Source organism: Giraffa tippelskirchi, chromosome 2 (genome assembly GCF_054371585.1).
Source record: "Giraffa tippelskirchi isolate mGirTip1 chromosome 2, T2T-mGirTip1v1.2.pri, whole genome shotgun sequence".
Taxonomy (NCBI): domain Eukaryota; kingdom Metazoa; phylum Chordata; class Mammalia; order Artiodactyla; family Giraffidae; genus Giraffa; species Giraffa tippelskirchi.
In genome coordinates, this window is record NC_137276.1 from 98,843,856 (window position 1) to 98,856,779 (window position 12,924).

At 37.8% G+C, this 12,924-nt stretch overlaps 1 long non-coding RNA gene across 1 annotated transcript; it reads right to left on the bottom strand.

Moving 5' to 3' along the window:
* Positions 1-5,897: 5,897 nt before the first annotated feature.
* LOC145539262 (uncharacterized) lies at positions 5,898-8,309 on the bottom strand. Its single transcript, XR_014077678.1, has 2 exons — positions 7,331-8,309; positions 5,898-7,208 (listed from the first exon to the last, which is right to left on the bottom strand). It is a non-coding gene; the product is annotated as an uncharacterized LOC145539262 (long non-coding RNA).
* Positions 8,310-12,924: the final 4,615 nt, after the last annotated feature.

The window sequence follows — 12,924 nt, forward strand, 5'->3', positions numbered from 1 at the left end:
TCAGGGGCTGGGGTGAGCATGTGGATAAGTTTCTCTAAATGGAACTAGTTATAGTTCTTTAATTGATTTTTTTTTTTTTTTTTTGCTAAGAATTGACCTCTTTTCTTTTGTGCTTAATGACTTCTGTGCAAGCTGTTGCCATTCTATTGTTTCTCTCCTACAAGCAGAGATCATGCTGTTCACGTGTATGTTGATGAGTGTGAACGCTGCTATCACTGGCTGACACTGCACTGCATGCCTTGCTCCTGGGGGTGGTTAATAAATCGTCTTTGATGATTTGCTGACATAACCTTTAGATCTGAAATTGCAGTTGTACTGGACTGTCAGGAAAAGCTCCTTTGTCATACATTGCATGGGTTTATTAGAAAACACATACTACTCTGGTTTTGGAGTCTTTCTGGTGTATTTAAATAATTTCTTGAGCACTTGAATTGTTCCTATGGTCTTGACTAAGCTTTTTCCCTTTTAAAATTGACTTCAAGTTGTTTGAAATCTCAAAGAAGAATAGATTGAACATTTAAATACCTGGTTCATTTAGATAATCATTTGTCTCTTTTTTGGGTAAATATAAATCTTTTACAAATTTCCTTCCAAAATCTGCCAAATATAGTACTTCTCTAAAAAGTACAGATTTTTGTAATGAAATGACTCTTTGTGCCCCAAAAGTATAAATTTGGTAGTATTCTGACATTTCTTTGTTCTTACTACCCTCATGTTGCCTCTTGATTAGAGCCAGGGTGGGTTTATATGGGAACCATCCTAAGGATGACACTTGAGTGCCTATTTCCTGATTGGTTCAGTCAGATTTGGAAGATGAGCTAGCGGAATATTTTTCAGTCCAGTACAGCTGGGAAACATTAGTAAGCACTTATCCACCAAGAGAACACTGTGAACTTAGGTCCTAAGGGAAGAAGGCTTTCAGGTCAAAAGGGACAGGCAGAGTGTATTCATACTCAAAAAGCTTCTCTTTCCCCAGCTTTCAGTTCAGTTCAGTTCAGTCTCCCAGTCGTGTCTGACTCTTTGCGACCCCATGAATCGCAGCACGCCAGGCCTCTCTGTCCATCACCAACTCCTGGAGTTTACCCAAACCCATATCCATCAAGTTGGTGATGCCATCCAACCATCTCATCCTCTGTCTTCCCCTTCTCCTCCTGCCCCCAATCCTTCCCAGCATTAGGGTCTTTTCCAATGAGTCAACTCTTCGCATGAGGTGGCCAAAGTATTGGAGTTTCAGCTTCAACATCAGTCCTTCCAATGATTGAGATATAATTGACATATAACATAATGTATTTTCAAGGTGTATAGGGTGTTGCTTTGATATACGTATATATTGTGAAATGATTACCACAATAAAGTTAGCTATTAATAAAACTTCCATCACCTCACATAATTACCTTTTTTTCTCCTGCAGTGAGAACTTCTCAAATGACCCTGAACCCAGGATATCCAAGGGAAGATCTCTTTCAGTTGTCCCTGTCAGATAAAACTGCTGCTGCTGCTAAGTCACTTCAGTCGTGTCCAACTCTGTGCGACCCCATAGACGGCAGCCTACCAGGCTCCGCCGTCCCTGGGATTCTCCAGGCAAGAACACTGGAGTGGGTTGCCATTTCCTTCTCCAATGCATGAAAGTGAAGTTTCTCAGTCATGTCCGACTCTTCACGACCCCATGGACTGCAGCCTACCAGGCTCCTCTGTCCGTGGGATTTTCCAGGCAAGAGTACTGGAGTGGGTTGCCATTGCCTGAGGTTCTCTTAAACAGCAAAGCAACAGCAAAACACTGGTGTGAGGTTTGTCTCCTAAGTCATGCACGGATCCTGGGACTCTTCTAACTGATAGGGTTTCTTCTTTATGGTCAAGTGGAGAAGGGGTGGAAGTTGTACAGCTTGGTTCTGTAACTTGTGGTCCATCTCTGTAGGTATGTAGTAGGACTTGCCACATGTGTTGGATTCTAACCACATTCTTTTCGAAAAATTTCCTTTGTTCAGACTTCATGATTTACTCCTTTTCTGATATGCTCTCTGTGTGTGTAAATCCTCTCAAAAACATTTTCAAATGGGCTAAGTTGTAAAGAAGAAAATTGTGGTCTTTGTTAGTGTTTATGGTTTTAGTGATATTAAGTATGGGAGAAAATGAGAGGGGTGAATTAGGAGGTGTAGGAAGAGTGGGGTTAACTACAGCTCAGCAGGATTAATTCCTAGGTGGTATGGCACATGGCTGCAGAGTGATGAAATTTCAGGCCTAGTTGATCTGCATATTGGGCACTCCAAGGACAGGAGATTTACCTCTGTGTGGTAGTCATTGAGTTGCTTGGGTGAAAGTAAGAAATCTTCTTCTCATTTTCACTTTTATTCATTTCTTTTTATTTTTAAATAGTACCTATTGCATAAATATTAGCAGATATAGATAAGAAAAGGGCAAAACTCTATAACCCCAGTTCTTACATATCACTTTGAGTAGAATCTTCACTTGAGTAGAAACTTCTTTTTCCTTTCTACAAGTTATTTTTCCTTGAATTCCATATTGCCTCCTGCTTTAGTTTGCTTGTATTTGCCCAGAATGTTTGTCCATCCCTCTATTTATTTCATTTTTTTATGATAATAGCAATATCAGTCGCGCCAAATAAAAAAAAATCTACACTGTACAGGCTATGAAGTGAAAGAAAAAAACACTTTTCCTTCCCACCTCTGATCCCAACATTATATTTTGAAGAAAAAGATTTGAGTTTAAAAAAAAAATTAGTTCTTAGTCTATAATTCTGAATAATAGACTTGGTTCTATTTCTTGATTTGTCAATGTTAAGTGACTTATTAACTTTAAGCATATTTATTGATTCCTCATGATGAAAAATAATAAATTTCACTCAGTTTTTACTCTTCTGTTGCTCCCTTTCTATTTCCACTTTTTTTGTACTTTGTTTATTTCTTCTAGCTGATACTTTACAAACACTTAAATAATGTACCTCTATCTGTTACTTCTTCATTAATCTATTTAGACAGTGATCAATGCAAAAAAAAAAAAAAGGAAAACAATAGAATGGGAAAGACTAGAGGTCTCTTCAAGAAAATTGGAGATACCAAGGGAACATTTCATGCAAAGATGGGCTCGATAAAGGACAGAAATTGTAGGGACCTAACAGAAGCAGAAGATATTAAGAAGAGGTGGCAAGAATACACAGAAGAACTGTACAAAAAAGATCTTCATGACCCAGATAATCACGATGGTGTGATCACTCACCTAGAGCCAGACATCCTGGAATGTGAAGTCAAGTGGGCCTTAGGAAGCCTCACTATGAACAAAGCTAGTGGAGGTGATGGAATTCCAGTTGAGCTATTTCAAATCCTGAAGGATGACGCTGTGAAAGTGCTGCACTCAATATGCCAGCAAATCTGGAAAACTCAGCAGTGGCCACAGGACTGGAAAAGGTCACTTTTCATTCCAATCCCAAAGAAAGGCAATGCCAAAGAATGCTCAAACTGCCGCACAAATGCACTCATCTCACATGCTAGTAAAATAATGCTCAAAATTATCCAAGCCAGGCTTCAGCAATACGTGGACCGTGAACTTCCAGATGTTCAAGCTGGTTTTAGAAAAGGCAGAGGAACCAGAGATCAAATTGCCAACATCCGCTGGATCATCGAAAAAGCAAGAGAGTTCCAGAAAAATATCTACCTCTGCTTTATTGACTATGCCAAAGCATTTGACTGTGTGGATCACAATAAACTGTGGAAAATTCTGAAAGAGATGGGAATACCAGACCACCTGACCTGCCTCTTGAGAAACCTGTATACAGGTCAGGAAGCAACAGTTAGCAGTGGACATGGAACAACAGACTGGTTCCAAATAGGAAAAGGAGTACGTCAAGGCTGTATATTGTCACCCTGCTTGTTTATCTTATATGCAGAGTACATCATGAGAAATGCTGGGCTGGAGGAAGCACAAGCTGGACCCAAGATTGCCAGGAGAAACATCAATAACCTTGGATATGCAGATGACAGCACCCTTATGGCAGAAAGTGAAGAAGAACTAAAGAGCCTCTTGATGAAAGTGAAAGAGAAGAGTGAAAAAGTTGGCTTAAAACTCAGCATTCAGAAAACTAAGATCACGGCATCCTATCCCATCACTTCATGGCAGATAGATGGGGCAACAGTGGAAACAATAGCTGAGTTTATTTTTCTGGGCTCCAAAATCACTGTAGATGGTGATTGCAGTCATGAAATTAAAAGACGCTTACTCCTTGGAAGGAAAGTTATGACCAACCTAGAGCATATTAAAAAGCAGAGACATTACTTTGTCAACAAAGGTCCGTCTAGTCAAGGCTATGGTTTTTCCAGTGGTCATGTATGGATGTAAGAGTTGGAGTATAAAGAAAGCTAAGCACAGAAGAATTGATGCTTTTGAACTGTGGTGTTGGAGAAGACTCTTGAGAGTCCCTTGGACTGCAAGGAGATCCAACCAGTCCATCCTAAAGGAGATCAGTCCTGGGTGTTCATTGGAAGGACTGATGTTGAAGCTGAAACTCCAATACTGTGGCCACCTGATGTGAAGAGCTGACTCATTTGAGATGACCCTGATTCTGAGAAAGATTGATAGCAGGAGGAGAAGGGGACGATATAGGATGAGATGGTTGGATGGCATCATCGACTCGAGGGACATGGGTTTTGTTGGACTCTTGGAGTTGGTGATGGACCAGGAGGCCTGGCGTGCTGTGATTCATGGGGTAGCAAAGAGTCGGATACGACTGAGCGACTGAACTGACTGACTGACTGACTGACTTGACTCTTAACAATAGAATATGAGGAAGTTAATGCCCCTTGATTTCTTCCCCCTCTTCTCTGCTTCAGTTCTCTACTACTATTGTTGTACTACTATTTTTACATTGTTACGTTTTCTGGCATAGGAGTAATTAAGCCTTTCACATTTTGTTTAGGTGGATTCCTAAATTCAAACATCCTAAAATTCTCTTTGTTATTTATTAAACGTATTGGCTGATAGGTATACTATTGTTGTTGTTGTTTAGTTGCTAAGTCATGTCCCACTCTGCAACCCCATGGACTGTAGCCCACCAGACCCCTCTGTCTATTAGATTTCCCAGACAAGAATACTGGAATTGGTTGCCATTACTTTCTTGAGGGGATCTTCCTGACTCAGGAATCAAACCTGAGTCTCCTGCATTGGGAGGCGGATTCTTTACCACTGAGCCACCAGGGAAGGCCATACTGTTCACTTTGGAGTCATTTAATGAGACTGTATGCATGGAGAAAGAGAAGTAATTTTCTTCAAACCTGTACCTCTCAAAGGAGAATGTTGCAAGTGCCAAGGTCAAATAGATCCTCAAAACTATATCACAGAATTTCTTTATACTTAACTTTGTCATTTCATATATAGATTTTTCTTTATTCTGAAATTTCTCTTTTCTTTTCTTATTGATAGAAATGTTTTTAAACAAGAGTAACAGAACGGCACTGAAGCATGTAAATTATCATATGTGAAACGAATCGCCAGTCCAGGTTTGATGCATGATACAGGGTGCTCCGGGCTGGTGCACTGGGATGACCCAGAGGGATGGGATGGGGAGGGAGGTGGGAGAAGGGTTCTGGATGGGGAACACATGTACACCCGTGGCAGATTCATGTCAATGTATGGCAAAACCAATATAATATTGTAGAGTAAACAAAAACAAAATCAAACAAACAAACAGAAAAACTTAAAAAAAAAAAAAGAGCAAAAGCACACCTTGAACACAGTTTTGGAGTGGTAAATAAGTGCTTTCTAAGACTATTGCACAGAGATCACTCTTCTTTCTTGTCACTGCACTCTATGAGTTTTGTTTGTTTCTTTACTTTTTTCTTTTATAAATTAACATGTAGTAAAATGGCTTCCTTTCCTTTCCTTTTCTCTTTTGGTGTACAATTTTATACTTTTTAATGCATGTATGAATTTGTATAACATCCACCACAATCAAGATGGAAAACAGTTTTCTTGCCCCCAAAACTCTCTGTATTGCTCCTTTGTAGCCTACACTGGCAACTATGGATCTCCATTTAACCGCAGCTGCCATTTAACACTTTTAGTGTTTATGAATGCAGCTGCTATAAAAATTTGTGTATGGATTTTTGTGTAAATGTTAAGTTGTCATTTATCTAAGTTAAATATCAGAGTGGGTTTTGTGTATCATATGATGTTTTAGTTTAACTTTATAAGAAACTGCCAAAGTGTTTTCTAAAGTGTTGTACCATTGCATCGCCACCAGCAGTGTATGAGAGTTGATTCATATTCTTGCCAGCATATGGCATTGTTAATTTTAATATTATTAGTTTTAGATATACTGATAAGTATAGAGTAATATCTCACTGTCATTTTAAGTGGCATCTCCCTAAATAGCTAATGATGTTGAACTTCTTTTCATGTGCTCTTTGCCAGTCATGTCTTCTTGATGAACTAACTGTTGGTTCAAGTATTTTGTTTATATACTTTTTCCAGTTTTTTCCTTATTGCTGAGTTTGGAGAGATCTTTATATAGTTTGGATATGCCAATATTTTCTGTCTGTAGTTTGTTTTTTATTCTCTTAAAAGTATTTTTTACAGAGAAAAGGTTTTTAATGTTTATGAAGGCTAATTTATCTTTTTAAAAAACATTATTTTTTTTTAGCAGAAAAGAACTCTTTGACTAAATCCAACTCATGAACTTGACATGATTCTCCATTTATTTATATCAAATTTGATTTCTTCCATCAATGTTTTACTGTTTTTAATATATAGATTCTGTACATGGTTTGCTGGATTTAAATCGACTAAGCTACATAATTAACCCATTCAAAGTATACTATTTGCTGGATTTTAGTATATTCACAAAATTGTGCAAATATCAACACAATTTAAGGTTATTACATTTTCATCACCCTAGGCAGTAACTCTTCATTTTGCCTACCCCACTCCTAAGTCAGAGAAAAGCATTAATTTGAATTTTTGCATCCTCTGGAATTTTAGTGTAAACAGGCTAAGTGTAGTCTTTCCTCTGGTTTCTTGGCTTAGCATAAATTTTCTTTTTTAAAAAATTAATTTATTTATTTTAATTGGAGGCTAATTACTTTACAATATTGTAGTGGTTTTTTTTTTTTTTTTTTTACCATACATTGACATGAATCAGCCAAGGGTGTGCATGTGTTCTCCATCCTGAACCCCTTCCCACCTCCCTCCCCATCCCATCCCTCAGGGTCATCCCAGTGCACCAGCACTGATCACTCTGTCTCATGCATTGAACCTGGACTGGAGATCTATTTCACATATGATAATATACATGTTTCAATGTTATTCTCTCAAATCATCCCACCTTCACCTTCTCCCACAGAATCCAAAAGTCTGTTCTTTATATCTATGTCTCTTTTGCTGTCTCGCATATAGGGTCATCGTTGCCATCTTTCTAAATTCCATATATATGCTTTAATATACTGTATTGACATCTTTTTTCTGACTTACTTAACTCTGTAAAATAGGCTCCAGTTTGATCCACCTCATTAGAACTGATTCAAATGCATTCTTTTTAATAGCTGTGCAATATTCCATTGTGTATATGTGCCACAGCTTTCTTATCCATTCATCTGCCAATGGACATCTAGGTTGCTTCCATGTCCTGGCCATTGTAAACAGTGATGTGATGAACATTGGGGTACACGTGTCTCTTTCAATTCTGGTTTCCTTGGTGTGTATGCCCAGCAGTGGGATTGCTGGGTCATACAGCAGTTGTATTTTCAGTTTTTTTAAAAGGAATCTCCACACTGTTCTCCATAGTGGCTGTACTAGTTTGCATTCCCACCAACAGTGTAAGAGGGTTCCCTTTTCTCTGCATCCTCTCTGGCATTTATTGTTTGCAGACTTTTTGATAGCAGCCATTCTGACTGGCATGAGATGGTACTTCATTGTGGTTTTGATTTGCATTTCTCTGATATTGAGTGATGTTGAGCATCTTTTCATGTGTTTGTTAGCCATCTGTATGTCTTCTCTGGAGAAATGTCTGTTTAGTTCTTTGGCCCATTTTTTGATTGAGTCATTTATTTTTCTGGAATTGATCTGCAGGAGCTGCTTGTATATTCTTGAGATTAATTCTCTGTCAGTTGAATCGTTTGCTATTACTTTCTCCCATTCTGAAGTCTCAAGGTCTTTTCACCTTGCTTATAGTTTCCTTCATTGTGCAAAAGCTTTTATGTTTAATTAGGTCCCATTTGTTTGTTTTTGCTTTTATTTCCATTACTCTGGGAGGTGGGTCATAGAGGATCCTGCTGTGATTTACGTTAGAGAGTGTTTTGCCTATGTTTCCCTCTATGAGTTTTATAGTTTCTGATCTTACATTTAGATCGTTAATCCATTTTGAGTTTGTTTTTGTGTATGGTGTTAGAAAATGTTCTAGTTTCATTCTTTTACAAGTGGTTGACCAGTTTTCCCACCACTACTTATTAAAGAGATTATCTTTTCTCCATTGTGTATTCTTGCCTCCTTTGTCACAGATAAGCTGTCCATAGGTGTGTGGATTTATCTCTGGGCTTTCTACTTTGTTCCATTTATCTATATTTCTGTCTTTGTGCCAACACCGTACTGTCTTGATGACTGTAGCTTTGTAGTATAGCCTGAAGTCAGGCAGGTTGATTCCTCCAGTTCCATTCTTTCTCAAGATTGCTTTGACTATTCGAGGGTTTTTGTATTTCCATACAAACTGTGAAATTTTTTGCTCTAGTTCTGTGAAAACTGCCTTTGGTAGCATGATAGGGATTGTATTTAATCTATAGATTGCTTTGGGTAGTATACTCATTCTCACTATATTGATTCTTCCAGTCCATGAATATGGTATACTTTTTCATCTATTTGTGTTATCTTTGATTTCTTTCATCAGTGTTTTATAGTTTTCTATATATAAGGTCTTTTGTTTCTGTAGGTAGACTTATTCCTAAGTATTTTATTCTTTTCATTGCAATGGTGAATGGAATTGTTTCCTTAATTTCTCTTTCTGTTTTCTCATTGTTAGTGTAAAGGAATGCAAGGGATTTCTCTGTGTTAATTTTGTATCCTGCAACTTTCCTATATTCATTGATTAGCTCTAATAATTTTCTGGTGGAGTCTTTAGGGTTTTCTATGTAGAGGATCATGTCATCTGCAAACAGTGAGAGTTTTACTTCTTCTTTTACAATCTGGATTCTTTTTATTTCTTTTTCTTCTCTAATTGCTGTGGCTAAAACTTCCAAAACTATGTTGAATAGTGGTGGTGAGAGTGGGCACCCTTGTCTTGTTCCTGACTTTAGGGGAAATGCTTTCAATGTTTCACCATTAAGGATAATGTTTGCTGTGAGTTTATCATATATGGTTTTTATTATGTTGAGGTATGTTCTTTCTATGCCTGCTTTCTGGAGGGTTTTTATCATAAATGGATGGTGAATTTTGTCAAAGGCTTTCTCTGAATCTATTGAGATAATCATACGGTTTTTATCTTTCAATTTGTTAATGTGGTGTATCACATTGATTGATTTGCGAATATTGAAGAATCCTTTCATCCCTGGAATAAAGCCCACTTGGTCATGATGTATGATCTTTTTTATATGTTGTTGGATTCTGTTTGCTAGAATTTTGTTAAGGATTTTTGCATCTATGTTCATCAGTGATACTGGCCTGTAATTTTCTTTTTTTGTGGCATCTTTAGTTTTGGTAGTAGGGTGATGGTGGCCTCATAGAATGAGTTTGGAAGTTGGCCTTCCTCGGAAATTTTCTGGAAGAGTCTGAGTAGCATAGGTGTTAGCTCTTCTTTAAGTTTTTGGTAGAATTCAACTGTGAAGCAGTTTGGTGTTGGGCTTTGGTTTGCTGGAAGATTTCTGACTATACTTTCGATTTCAGTGCTTGTGATGGGTCTGTTAAGATTTTCTATTTCTTCCTGGTTCAGTTTTGGTAAGTTATACTTCTCTAAGAATTTGTCCATTTCTTCCAAGTTGTCCATTTTATTGGCATATAGTTGCTGATAGTAGTCTCTTATGATCCCTTGTATTTCTGTATTGTCTATTGTGATCTCTCCATTTTCATTTCTAATTCTGTGAATTTAATTCTTCTCCTTTTTTTCTTGATGAGTCTGGCTAATGGTTTGTCTATTTTGTTTATCTTCTCAAAGAACCAGCTTTTAGCTTTGTTGATTTTTGCTATGGTCTGCTTTGTTTCTTTTTCATTTGTTTCTGCCATAATTTTTATGATTTCTTTCTTTCTACTAACCCTGGAGTTCTTCATTTCTTCCTTTTCTAGTTGCTTTAGGTGTAGAGTTAGGTTATTTATTTGACTTTTCTCTTGTCTCTAGAGGTAAAATTGTATTGCTATGAACCTTCCCCTTAGCACTGCTTTTACTGAGTCCCATAGTTTTTGGGTTGTTGTGTTTTCATTTTCATTAGTTTCTATGCATATTTTGATTTCTTCTGTGATTTGTTGGTTATTCAGAAGCATGTTGTTTAGCCTCCATATGTTTGTATTTTAATAGTTTTTTTCCTGTAGTTGACATCTCTGCTTACCACATTGTGATCAGAAAAGATGCTTGGAATGATTTCAATTTTTTTGAATTTACCAAGGTTAGATTTATGGCCTAGGATGTTATCTATCCTGGAGAAGGTTCCGTGTGCACTTGATAAAAAGGTGAAATTCATTTTTTGGGGGTGAAATGTCCTATAGATATCAATTAGGTCTAACTAGTCCTTTGTATCATTTAAAGTTTGTGTTTCCTTGCTAATTTTCTGTTCAGCATAGGTGTGAATGTGGCATTAAAGTCTCCCACTATTATTGTGTTACTATTAATTTCCCCTTTCATACTTGTTAGCATTTGCCTTATATATTGCAGTGCTCCTATATTGGGTGCATATATGTTTACAATTGTTACATCTTCTTCTTGGATTGACCCTTTGATCATTATGTAGAGTCCTTCTTTGTCTCTTTTCATGGCCTTTATTTCAAAGTCTATTTTATCTGATATGAGTATTGCTACTCCTGCTTTCTTTTGGTCTCCATTTGCATGAAATGTCTTTTTCCAGCCCTTCACTTTCAGTCTGCATGTGTCCCTTGGTTTGAGGTGGGTCTCTTATAGACAGCATATATAGAGGTCTTGTTTTTGTATCCATTCAGCCAGTCTTTGTCTTTTGGTTGGGGCATTCAACCCATTTACATTTAAGATAATTATTGACAAGCATGATCCCATTGCCATTTACATTGTTGTTTTGGGTTTGAGTTTATAAACCTTTTCTGTGTTTCCTGTCTAGAGAAGATCCTTTAGCATTTGTTGAAGAGCTGGTTTGGTGGTGCTGAATTCTCTCAGCTTTTGCTTGTCTGTAAAGCTTTTGATTTCTCCTTCATATTTGATGAGATCCTTTCTGGGTATCCTAATCTGGGTTGTAGGTTTTTCTCTTTCATGACGCTAAGTATGTCCTGCCATTTCCTTCTGGCCTGAAGAGCTTCTATTGAAAGACCAGCTGTTATCCTTATGGGAATCCCCTTGGGTATTATTTGTTGTTTTTCTCTTGCTGCTTTTAATATTTGTTCTTTGTGTTTGAAATTCGTTAATTTGATTAATATGTGTCTTGGGGTGTTTTGCCTTTGGTTTATCCTTTTGGGGACTCTCTGGGTTTCTTGGACTTGGGTGGCTATTTCCTTCCCGATTTTAGGGAATTTTTCAACTATTATCTCAAGTATTTTCTCATAGCCTTTCTTTTTGTCTTCTTCTTCTCTTATGATTCAAATGTTGGGGTGTTTAACATTGTCCTAGAGGTCTCTGAGGTGGTCCTCATTTCTTTTATTTCTCTTTTCTTTTTCCCTCTCTGCTTCATTTATTTCCCCATTCTATCTTCCACCTCACTTATCGTATCTTCTTTCTCAGTATTCTACTGTTGGTTCCCTCCAGAGTGCTTTTGATCTCAGTTATTGCATTATTCATTATTGATTGGCTCTTTTTTATTTCTTCCAGATCCTTGTTAAACTTTTCTTGAATCTTCTCAATCCTTGTCTCCAGATTATTTATCGTAACTCCATTTTGTTTTCAAGATTTTGGATCATTTTTACTATCATTATTCTGAATTCTTTTTCAGGTAGACTCCCTATTTCCTCTTCTTTTGTTTGATTTGGTGGGCTTTTATCATGTTCATTTACCTGCTGAATATTTCTCTGCCTTTTCATCTTGTTTAGATTGCTGTGTTTGGGGTGGCCTTTCTGTATGCTGGAAGTTTGTGGCTCCTCTTTATTGTGGAAGTTCCCTGTGGGTGGGGTTGGATGAGTGGCTTGTCAAGGTTTCCTGGTTAGGGTAGCTTGCATCGGTGTTCTGGTGGGTGAAGCTGGATCTCTTTTCTCTGGAGTGCAACGAAGTGTCCATTAGTGAGTTTTGAGGTGTCTGTGGGTTTGGTGTGACTTTTGGCCGCCTGTATTTTAATGTTTAGTGTTATGTTCCTGCATTGTTGGAGAATTAGCTTGGTATATCTAGCTCTGAAACTTGTTAGCTCTTGGGTGGAGCTTGATTTCAGTGTAGATATGGAGGCTTTTGGATGAGCTCTTGTCGAACAATGTTCCCAGGAGTTAGGAGTTTTCTGGTGTTCTTAAGTTTTGGATTTAAGCCTCCTGTCTCTGGCTTTTAGCCTTATTCTTACAGTAGCCTCAAGACTTCTCCATCCATACAGCACCAATGATAAAACATCTAGGTTAATGGTTAAAAGCTTCTCCACAGGGAGGAACACCCAGAGAGGTTCACAGAGTTACGTAGAGAAGAGAAGAGGGGGGAGGGAGATAGAGGTGACCAGAAGGAGAAGAGGGAGAATCAAAAGGGAAGAGGGCAATCTAGCCAGTAGTCAATTCCCTATGTGCTCTCCACAGTCTGGAACACTCAGAGAGGTTCATTGAGTTACATAGAGAAGAGAAGAGGGAGGAAGG